Genomic DNA, 12595 nt, shown 5'->3' on the forward strand with positions numbered 1-12595 from the left:
GAGGACAGATTTCTTATAGTTAAAATTTCTAGTACAAAGCTCTCCCCCAAATCTCTCGAAACACCTCTAAAAATTGCTCTGAACAAATTCTAGAGCTGCAGAACCCATGAAATAGCAGATGGAAACAGGTGTCCAGCCCAGGAGAGCCAGGATGGCCACTGGGAAGGGTCTGTGCTGGGAACAGAGCACAGCCCAGTGTAGGCCACACCAGAAAAGACCAGACCTGGAGTCAGCAAGCCAGAACAGGCCTTAGGGTCATGAATCATTGAGCTAGGGCAGTTACCAGACTTCTCAACCCACAAACGCCAAAGAGCAGGTTAGTGAGAAATGGGGGGATTGAGTTTATAGTGGTTCTGCTCCATTCCTGGGGGTGGCAGAGGTGGTGCAGTGGTGGCAGTGGCAGCAGCAGGAAGCTCCTGAGGCTGCTTCCAGAGCTCTAGGGTCAGCTGCTACCCAAATCTGTGGCTCACATGGTAGGAGGAATCTAGCAGTGGATTAGAGGGGGAATGCAAGGAGCACTTTGTGGGCACAGAGAGAGTTTCTCTTGCTGTGCCCTGCTTGGCTGGTGGTTCTTGGAGGAGGAGGAGCACTGCTGTGACAGAGCCTGCAGTGATGATGAAGTAGAAGTCGCTCTGAAAACAGAAGCTCTTGGACCCTAAAGCCTGGGACAAAATACTCTTTACTCTACAAGTAGTCATGCCCTTAAAAAAAGACCAAGGGTCAAGTACTTGGCTGGGGATGTAAAAAGGCAGCAAAAGCAAACTCAGACTCAAACTCAGACTCAAATTCAAACTTTAGATTCCTTTTTTCATGACAAAGAAGACCAAAACATACAGCCAGAAGAAGTCATCAAAGTCAAAGGGCCTATCATAAAAGCCTCCAAGAAAAATGAGAATTGGTCTCAGGCCATGGAAGAGCCCAAAAAGAATTTGGAAAAGCAAGTAAGAGAAGTAGAGGAAAAATAGGAAAAGGAAATGAGAGTGATGCAAGAAAACCATGAAAAACAAATCAATGACTTGCTAAAGGAGACCCCAAAAATACTGAAGAGAATAGCACCTTGAGGAATAGAATACCCCAAATATTAAAAGATCTCCAAAAAGCCAATGAGGAGAAGAATGCCTTGAAAGGCATAATCAGCCAAATGGAAAAGGAGGTCCAAAAGACCACTGAAGGAAATATCACCTTAAAAATTAGATTGGAGCAAGTGGAACCTAATGACTTTATGGGAAATCAAGATATTGTAAAAATAGAACCAAAGGAATGAAAAAATGGAAGACAATGTGAAATATCTCATTGGAAAAGCCACTGACATTGAGAATAGATCCAGGAGAGATAATTTAAAAATTATTGGACTACCTGAAAGCCACGATCAAAAAAAGAGCCTAGACGTCATCTTCCAAGAAATTATCAAGAAAATCTGCCTTGATATTCTAGGACCAGAGGGTAAAATAGAAATTGAAAGAATCCACTGATTGACTCTGGAAAAGATCCCAAAAAGAAAACTCCTAGGAATATTGTCCCCAAATTCCAGAGTTTCCAGGCCAAGGAGAAAATACTGCAAGCAGCCAGAAAGAAATAGTTTCAGTATTGTGGACACACAATCAGGATAACATAAGATCTAGCAGCTTCTACATTAAGTTATTAAAGGGCTTGGAATATGATATTCCAGAGGTCAAAGGAGCTAGGATTAAAAACAAGAATCACCTACCTAGCAAAACTGAGTCTAATGATCCAAGGAAAAATATGGATTTTCAATAAAATAGAGGACTTTTAAGCTTTCTCAGTGAAAAGACCAGAGCTGAATAGAAAATTTGACTTTGAAAAACACAAGAAACAAAAGAAGTAGAAAAGGTTAACAAGAAAGAGAATTCACAGGGGACTTACTAAAGTTGAACTGTTTTGTTTACATTCCTACATGGAAAGATGATGTGTGTAATTAATGAGACCTTTCTCAGTATTAGGGTAGTTGAAGGGAATATACATATATGTAGACAGAGGGCACACAATGAGTTGAATATGGAGGGATGATATCTAAAAAGTAAAATAGAATTAAGGGGTGAGAGAAGAATATGTTGAGAGAGGGAAAGATAGAATGGGGTAAATTATTTCACATAAAAGTGGCAAGAAAAAGCAGTTCTGTTGGAAGGGAACAGGGGGCAGGTGAGGGGGAATGAGTGAATCTTGCTCTCATTGGATGTGACTTGAGGAGGGAATAACATACACACTCAATTGGGTATCTTAGTCCACAGGAAAGTAAGGAGAAGGGGATAAAAAAGGGGGGATGATAGAAAGGAGGGCAGATAGGGGGAGGAGGTAATCAAAAGCAAACAGTTTTGAAAAGGGACAGGTCAATGGAGAAAATTGAATAAAGGGAGACAAGATAGGATGGAAGGAAATATAGTTAGCCTTTCACAACTTGAGTATTGTGGAAGTGTTTTACATAATGGTACATGTGTGACCTATGTTGAATTGCTTGCCTTCTTAGGGAGGGTGGGTGGGAAGGAAGAGGGGAGATAATTTTGAACTCAATGTTTTAAAAGCAGATGCTCAAAAAAAAGTTTTTTCGCATGCAGCTGGGAAACAAGATATATAGGGAATGGGGCATAGAAATCTATCCTGTCCTACATGAAAGTAAGGGGAAAAGGAATGGGGGGGGGGCAGAGATGGTGTGACAGAAGGAGGGCTGACTGGTAAATGGGGCAATCAGAGTATATGCCATGTTGGAGTGGGGAAAGGGTAGAAATGGGGAGAAAATTTGTAACTCTAAATCTTTTGGAAATCAGTGTTGAAAACTAAATTATTAAATAAAAATGATAAAATTCAAAAAAAAATTTCTAGTGTACTGCTTTCTGATGGTTTTAGGTACATGCTACTTATCATTTTAAGGAAGGGTCCATTTATTCCTGTACTCTCCCATGTTTTCAATATGAATGGGTGGTAAATTTTGTCAAAAGCTTTTTCTGCATCTGTTCAGATGATCATATGGCTTCTGTTAGTTTTGCAGTTGATATGATCAATTATGCTAATAGTTTTCATAATATTGAAGTAGCACTGCATTCCAGGTATAAATTCTACCTGATCAAAGTTTATAATTTTTGTGATAAGTTGCTACAATATGTTTGCTAATATTTAATTTAAAGTTTTCGCATCTATATTCATTAGGGAAATTGGTCTATAAGTTTCTTTCTCTGTTTTGGCTCTTCCCAGTTGAGGTATCAGTACGACATTGGAAATGCATCTAGCTTATCTCCACAATATATAATGCTTGCTGATTGCTTGAGATAGGTGGTATTTATCATTTTAAGGAAAACTCAATTTATTCTTATGCTGTCTAGCGTTTTTAATAGAAATGGATATTATATTTTCTCAAATACTTTTTCTGGATCTATTGAGATAATCATATGATTTCTGTTGGTTTTGATATTGATATGGTCAACTATGCTAATATTTTTCCCAGTATAGAATGATCCCTGCGTTCCTGGAATAAATTCCACCTGAGCATAGTATATAATTCTCATGATAAGTTGCTGCAATATCTTTGTTAATATATATTTTTTAAATTTTTGCATCAATGTTCATTAGATAAATTGTTCTATAATTTTCTTTCTCTGTTTTCACTCTTCTTAGTTTAGCTATCAGCACCATACTTCTATCACAAAAAAACAATTAGGTATAACTCCACTTATTTTTCAGATATTTTATATAGTAATAAAAGTGTGTTCTTTAAATGTTTGGCAGGATACTCTTATAAATCTATATGGCCTTTGAAATTTTTTCTTAGGGAGTTCTAGGTGGCTTGTTCAATTTCTTTTCCTGAAAGGGGTTTATTTAAACATTTTATTTCCTCTTATACTAATATGGTTATTTTATATTTGTTTATAATTTTCAGATTTATTGGCACAAAGTTGAGCAAAATAACTTCTAATTATTGTTTTAATTTCCTCTTTTTTGGAGGTGAATTCACCCTTTTCATTTTTGATGCTGTTAATTTGGTTTTCTTCCTCTTTTTAAATCAAATTAACCAATGGTTAATCTATTTTATTAGTTTTTTTAATGAAACCAGCTCTTATACTATTAATTATTAGTTTAATAGTTTCTCAGTTTAAATTTTATTAATCTTTGCTTTGATAATCAGAATTTCTTACTTAGTATTTAATAGGGGATTTTAAGTTTGTTCTTTTTCTAGTTTTTTTTAAGTTCCATGCCCAATTCATTGATCTTTTCTTTTTCTATTTCGTTCAATTAAGCACGTAGAGATATAAAATTTTCCCTAAGACTGCTTGGGTTCCTTCCCATAAGTTTTGGTTATGTTGTCCCACTATTGTTATACTCTTTAATGAAGTTGTTTATTGTTTCTATGATATATTTTTTGTCCCACTCATTCTTAGCATTAGATTATTTTTTTCCTAATTAACTTTTAGTCTATCTTTCCATGGTCCTTCATTACCTGTAATTTTTATTGCATCATGATCTAAAAAGATGTATTTAGTATGACTGTCTGCCTGTCTTTCTGCATTGGATAGTGCATTTTGTTTTGTTTTGTTTTGTTTTTTGCCCTAGTACATAGTCAATTTTTGTGTAGTTGCCATGTAACACTGAGAAAAAGTTTATTCCTTTCTGTCACCATTCAATTTTCTCCAGAGTTCTACTATATCCAACTTTTCTGAAATTCTATTCACCTCCTTAACTTCCTGTTTATTTTCTGTTTAGATATATCTAGTTATGAGAGGAGGAGTTTGAGGTCATTCACTAGAATAGTTTTGCTCTCTATTTCTTCCTGTAACTCACTTAACTTCTCCTCTAAAAATGTCAATGTTATACCATTTCCTGCATGTATGTTTGTTATTGATATTATTTCATTGTCTATGGTACCTTTCAATATGATGTAGTTTCCTACCTTATCTCTTTTAATTAGTTCTAATTTTGCCTTTGCTTTGTCTGAGATCAGGATTGCAACACTTCCTTTTTTTTTTTTTTACTTCACCTGAAGCATAACAGATTCTGCTCCAGCCTTTTACCTTTACTCTGTGTGTATTTCTCTGCTTCAAATATGTTTCTTTTAAACAACATTTTACAAGATTATAATTTTTAATCCACCATTCTGTCGGCTTTTCTTTTATGAGAGAGTTCACCCAATTTGCATTCACAGTTCTGATCACTGACTTCCTTTTTCTCCATCCCATTCCCTCCTACCATGTAGACTTCTCCCTCTCCTTCACCCTTTCCCTTTGAATCAGTGTTTTGATTCTGACCACAGCCTCCCTCAATCTGCTCTCAACTATTTCTTCCCTCCCTTTTTCCCTCCTTTCTATTCACCCCCTACATTTTCTTTTCCCTTTCTCCTCCTACTTTTCCATAGAGTAAGTAGATTTATATAAGCAACTGCATGCTTTTTATGCCCCCTTTGAGCCACACCCAGTGAGAGTAAGGTTCAAACAATGCTGGCCTCCTTCCCTTCTTTCCCTCTACTATAATAGATGTTTCCTTCCCTTCATGTGATGTAATTTACCATTTTTTACCACCCCCTGCCATCTTCTCCCACTACAATCTATTTTTTCAACCTTTTAATTAATTAATTATTTTTTTACCATCATATCAATGTTAACATTTCCACACCTTCTATCTTTGTATATCCTTTCTTAATTCCTGCTCCATCACCCTGGGGCTCATAATCTACCACTGGTTTGCTGAAGCGGGACTTGCAGCTGGGCCTGCTGGGATGCTTTCTGCCCTAGAATTCACTCCTTTTTTTACCTGAGACAGACTTTTTTTTTTTTGGCCAAATTTCCTGGGCTAAAAGATTCCTGCACCCCATCTTTCCACTGCTTCCACTGTTCCACAATTTGTTCTGTGTTGTTGTTTTATGGGTGAATATGGATGAGACAACCATTTACTGTTTATTCCCTGACCTTGGCTGCTGGAATTCCTATATTTCTCAGATAAATTTATCAGACACATGCAAACACCAAAAATATGCTCTCTCCTAAATTTATAAGCAACACACTCTCTCACATAGTAGGGCCTCAAAAGTTTGGTCAAAGTGTATGCTTATGGATTGGTTGTTATGCTGACCAACCAAAAGTGCAGAATCATGTTCTGTCAGGCACAGAAACCATATTAACATGATAGAAAAAGAAATTCATGAACAGGATAGCACAAAAGTCATTTAAATTCTGAGACTGGTGCTAGAAAGGATATAGACTTTGAGCCATAGGATCAGAATCTGAATGCTGTCTTTACTATTTAGGGATTACATTTCCTTTTAAAATATATTTTTCCTGGGCCTCAGTTTCCTCATCGGTATAATTGCAACAATATTAGCAACAACAATAAAAATAATACCTATGTTATATGTCTTTAAGTTTAGGAAACTTACTACATATATTTACTTATTTAAGCTTCACAATATTTAGTCAGTCAGTAGACTATAAATTATTTTAGGGCAGGGACTGACTTTCCCCCTCTTTTTTTTATTCCTGGCACTTAACACAGTGCCTGGAATTGTAGATGCTTAATCAATCTTTACTGATAAGGTTAATTGTTATGGCTATGAGACTTTTCCCAGTTCTTCCCTTTTGGGATGTTAAGGCTATCAAGTCTCCCTTTTGTTTGAATGGGTGGGAAAACTTTTGCCTTCTTTGTTTTGGAGAATTTATCAGCACTGAGGCAATCAGAAGTCATTGACTTGTACCTGATGTGAAGTGGGGGATGGGGAACTTTCACACAGCTAGCCTGGGTGAGATCAGAGCCCTCAGGGCTCTGAACAGGATACAATTGAGGGGAGCTTGGTTCTTGACTTTTGTGGTTCACCCATGGAAGGGGTGTTGAGACACTGGGTAAGCCATTGTAACTGCCCCCCCCCCCCCAATTTGCTAACCCAGACCCATTGGTTCTTTTCTGGTAAGTATGTATTGTGATTTGATCAGATAAGGTCTGTCTGTTGATGTTTGTAATTTCTATTTGTATTTGCCTTCAAGTTCAGAGAACTCATCTTTTCTCCGTGAATGAAGGGAATGATATATGTACCTTCGATTAAACTGAGATTGTTAACCCCTTAAAGTTGCTTTCCTTAGAGAAGCAGATTAAAGAACCTATGTTAGCAACCCTTCTGTGTGCTGGTTGTTGTTGGTCTTATACAGCCACAGTAGCTGCTAGCCACATTGTTGCTACATTGATAAAGATTGATTAAGCTCCTATTATGTGCCAGTCACTGTACTGTGGATACAAATAAGAAAAAGAAAAAAAAATACTTGTCTCAGAGAGATTACAATTGAATTTGAGAAGACGACACACAAATGAAAGCTGAAAGGGGGATGAGAAGGTACCTTTTGAGAGGGCATAGTGGAGTCAAATCCAAAGAGTAAAACTGGTGGGAAATTAATAGGATTTTACTCATTTACAGCTGAGGAAAGTCTTACCCAGAGAAGGTGACTTTACCATAATCACAGAATTCATAATTGCAGGTATCAGGGTACAACCTGCTTTTTTCTGATCCCAAGAATTTTAAAGGCATTTTTTTTAATTCCCTTACAGATATAAATCTCTTCACAAATGTCTGAAGAGCAGCTTGTGAAATCTATTGGCCACTTTTTAATCCACCTTCACTGAGGTGGGGGAGAGGGGGAAGGATTCAGTAGATACCTTCCTTGATTTGGCTAGGATTTACTCTCTAAGGCATCATTTTAAAAATCTGTAGACATCTATCTCCTTAGAATAGAATAGAAATTGCCCTGAGGACAGAATGGAGAAAGCTATAAAGGCTTCTTTCAAACCCAATGTTTTATGCTTCTAAGTGAAAATCAGTATAAATTTCTACAGTTGTATAGTAGGATGGAAGTGTTGACTATAGCAAACACATTAATCCTTGTTCAAAAATAATGTATCTTGTTATAATGATGTATCTCATTTCTGGATTAAAGGTTTAGCTTACAAATTCATCTGACTCTTTTTTATAGCAGCTCCACATTGTGTAACTCACCTGCTGCCACCTGCCTGAAGATTTCCACATAATACCATATCTACAATTGCTCTTTTGTCTGTGTTATTAATAGGAATGTGTATTTTATGCATGGAAATGCCAACAGCAGTAAATAAAACAAATTGTATTGATCTATCATTCTGCTGAAGTACATTATTATCCTATCCCTCTCTTGGATCAAATCCAAAAATAATGGGCCACGTAGGAACAACCAGTCACCTATAGGAGAAAGATAGCCATGAAGGCCTACTAATAAACATTTTTTCTGGAATTATTTGGCATCAAGTTGCATCAGCAGAGGTTCTGATTTTTTTTTTAAATAGAATTCTCAAACTGTATTCACCCACATGCACTGCATACTTCTCTGTATTTCATATTGGATAAATTTAGCAGTCTACCAATACACATGTATACTCATGCACATTTACAGTATCATTTCAAATCAGGCAAAGCATAGAGATTTGTCTGGTTTATTATATGCTAGACCAGGGGCTATCTTTTAGAAAGAAGTTTATGGTACATATCCACTAGGTGACCTGGGTGATATTAGGACCCTAATTTTCAAAGATTTTATTACAAAATTTGGGGAATCTAATATTTATCTTTGCTTACTCTAACTGATGAGGGCACAGTCTATGGGAAGTCCCTTGAACCTGAAGTACAGTCTCTGGGAACCCCTTTGAACTCTCCTTGAATCTTCCCACTTTATCTGGCCTTGGCCTTAGGCTATAACCTTACATTATCATTAGGCCCAAATCTCTACCTAGCCTTGCCCTTTATTGTCCAGCTACTTGCTTGATACTATCAATGTCCATGCCTTCAGCTACTTCCCACCCTTAATCTCATTCTCTGGGTACCTGGAGTTTGACCTCATCCTAGTCCCTGGAGTCTAACCTCATCCAGGTCCCATCAAGCTCCTCCTTAGACTCCTCCTTGAGACCCTCCCTCAACCCCTCCTCTACTCACCCCAGACCACCCCTTGATCCCTCCCACAATCTTCGCGTATATAATCTCCATCTTGCCTCTATGAAGGTACTCAGATTCAATCTAGCTGAGCTCAGATTGAATCTGGCCCACTTGTGAAAACAGGGGTAACAAAGGGTGGGATTTCTTAAGACAACCCATTATGGCAAACCCTTAATAAACTTTGTTGTTTTCCTTGGCTGAGAAGGCTTGAGTCAAATTCTTTTGGCAGGACTCAGCGTGTAAGTATTTTGGAGTCTCGAGCACCCCTGGAACCCTATGGTTCCCTACCATCATCATTTTTCTTTTAACTTCTTCATAACTTCTGTTATACTATTATTCTTCAATGTAGTATCAATCAATTTTTACCTTCTCATTCCTGCCTTTGTCTTATAACACAGTGGATATTCTATTAAAGTGGCAAGGTGGGAGCAAGGGAACTTTTAAAGACTAAACAAATAGTCATAGCCAGATAGCAACTGATATGGAAAAAAAAAATAGTGGTATCTGATTAGTCTGTAAAGTCATTGATTTAGGATTTTGATACAGTGGTCAAAAACTTATCAAAAACTATGACAAAATTAAGAGGGACATAACTTCCAGTAAAAAGGTGTTGATAGTCCCTTTGTATTCTACCACAGTCAGTCCTGGAACTCTTTTTAATTTCTGTGTACGTCATTTTAAAAACTACATTAATAAGCATGAAAATGGATGATGTACATGAACTCAGGTCTTCCTCTATTTGGGACTATCTTTAAAACATAGTACTACCTACATATCTCCTAAAATATTTTTGAAGTAGAAGGCTGGATGTTTTTCACCATTTGACTAAATATAATATTTGAATAGTGCAAATACTTTTTTCAAAAGAACACATGTGAGCTTCCTTACAGACAGGGCAAAAACAGCAAACACCTGAGCTCTTACCCAAATCCCTCTAAAGATCTTTAAATTATGACTTAAAAGAAATTCTAGAGCATTAGAACCCATAAAAAGATGGAGCAAAACAATTTTCCAGGCTAAAACTACTTAGAAGTTTGGAAGAAAAGGTGTGTTGCACTAGGGTGAAGAGAGGAGTGCAACTCAACACAAGCCACAACAATATAGCCCTGGCCCACGCAAACCAGGAGCAGGCCTTGGGAGCCACTGAATTGGCTGTGACAGTAGCTGCTTCTAGAACTCTCTGCCAAAAGATGGTAATGGGGTCAAATGACTTGTCAGAAAGAGTTTACAGGGGTCTCTTTGCTAGCACTGAGACAGGACTCTGTTACTTTGCCTATGCTCTATTGTGGGTTGCAGTCTTGGGTGGCAGTTCCAGGGCAAGGAGGAGCACTAGCTCACTAGAGATTGTGGCCACAGTGGAGTGGGGACCCTCATCATAGTTGCTGGGCAGAAAAGAGTGCTTGTGGTGACCCACAGACTACAGCACAGGCCAAAAGTGTAGTAAATACCTCTACTTAGATCATATCACCTTGGAAGTACTGAAAACATACAGGTCCCTAGAAGTATCTCTGAAAACAGCTTCACAAAATGTCTGAAGTATGAGACAGTTCACAAATCCACCAACAATATAAGAATGCTCCAATTTTCCCACATACTCTTCAGCATTTTTCATTTCCCTGTTTTGTCATGTTAGCCAATCTGATAGGTGAGATGTGGTACCAGCTTTGCATTTCTCCAATCAGTAGTGATTTAAAGCATTTTGTCATGTCTATAGATATTTTAATAACTTCCTCTGAAAACTGCATATTCATATCATTTGACCATTTCTCAATTGGGGAGTGATTTGTATTTCTACAAATTTGACTCAGTTCCCTGTATATTTTAGATATGAGGCCTGTATCAGAGACACTGGTTGTAAAGATTCTTTCACAATTTTATGCTTCCCTCTTAATCTTGGTTGCATTGGTTTTGTTTGTACAAAAGTTTTCACTTTAAAATAATCAAAATTATCCATTTTGCATTTTGTAATGCTCTCTATCTCATGTTGGGTCATGAATTATTCTCACTCCCATAACTCTGACAGGTAAACTATTACTTGCTCTCCCAAATTGCTTATATTATAAGCCTTTATCCCTAAATCATGAACCCATTTTGACTTTATTTTGGTATATGGCATAAGATATTGATCTATGCCAATTTTCTGGCATACTGTTTTCTAATTTTCCCAGAAGTTGTTTGTGAAAATGTGAATTGTTAACCCAGAAGTGGCACTCTGGGTTTATGAAAGAGTAGATTGCTATACTAGATGACTTCTGTGTCTTGTGTACTTAACCTATTCCATTGATCCACCACTCTGTTTTTCAGCCAGTACCAAGTAGTTTTGATGACTGCTGCTTTATAATAGTTTAATATCTGGTATGGCTATGCCACCTTCTCTAGCATTTCTTTTCATTAATTCCCTTCATATTCTGGATCATTTTTTCTTCCAGATGAATTTTGTTGTTATTTTATCCATCTCTGTAAAATATTTTTTTGGTAGTTTGATTGGTATGGCACTGAATAAGCAAATTAATTTAGGTAAAATTGTCATTTTTATTACATTAGCTCAGCCTAACCATGAGCAACTGATGTTTTTTGATTTATTTAGATCAGGCTTTATTTATGTGAAAAATGTTTCATAATTGCATTAATATAGGTCCTTGGTTTATCTTGGCAGGTAGACTTCCAAATATTTTATAGTGTCCATAGTAACTTCAACTGGAATTTTTCTTTCTATCTCTTGTTGTTGGGATTTCTTAGTAATATATAGGAATGCTGAGTATTTATGTGGGTTTCTTTTATATCTTGCAACTTTCTTAAACATTTGTTTTTATTATTTCAATTTGTTTGTTACTCACTTCTATAGGATTCTATAAGTAAATCATCATGTCATCTGCAGAGTGATAAATTAGTTTCTTCTTTGCCTATTCTAATTTCTTCCATTTCTTTTCTTCCCTTATTGCTAAAGCTAACATTTCTAGTACACATTGAATAATAGGGATGATGATGGACATCCTTGTTTCACTCCTGATCTTACTGGGAATGCATCTATCTTATATTACATAGATTACATATAATGCTTTCTGGTAGTTTTAGGTAGATGTTACTTCTAATTTTAAGGAAGACTCCATTTTCCACTATGCTTTCTAGTATTTTTAATAGGAATGAGTATTGTTATTTTGTCAAAAGCTTTTTTTCTGCCTCTATTGAGATAATCATAAGGTTTTTGCTAGTTTTCTTGTTGATACAATCAATTATGCTCATAGTTTTCCTAATATTGAACAAGCCTTGCATTTCTGGAAAAAAATCCTACCTTGTCATAGTCCATTACTTTTGTGATAAGTTGCTGCAATCTTTTTGCTAATATTAAATTAAAATTTTTGCCTCATTATTAATTAGATAAATTTGTCTATAATTTTCTTTCTCTGTTTTGATTCTTCCTGGTTTAGGTATTAGTACCTAAAAGAATTTGGTAGGACTCCTTCTTTGCCTGTTTTCCCAAATAGTCTATAATGTATGGAAATTAATTGTTCATTAAAGGTTTGATAAAATTCACATGTAAAACCATCTGACCTTGGAAATTTTTTCCTAGGTAATTCATTGATGGCTTGTTCAATTTCTTTTTCTGAGATGGGTTTATTCAGGTATTTTACTTCTTCTTTTGTTAGCCTA

This window comes from Trichosurus vulpecula, chromosome 3 (genome assembly GCF_011100635.1).
Source record: "Trichosurus vulpecula isolate mTriVul1 chromosome 3, mTriVul1.pri, whole genome shotgun sequence".
Lineage (NCBI taxonomy): Eukaryota > Metazoa > Chordata > Mammalia > Diprotodontia > Phalangeridae > Trichosurus > Trichosurus vulpecula.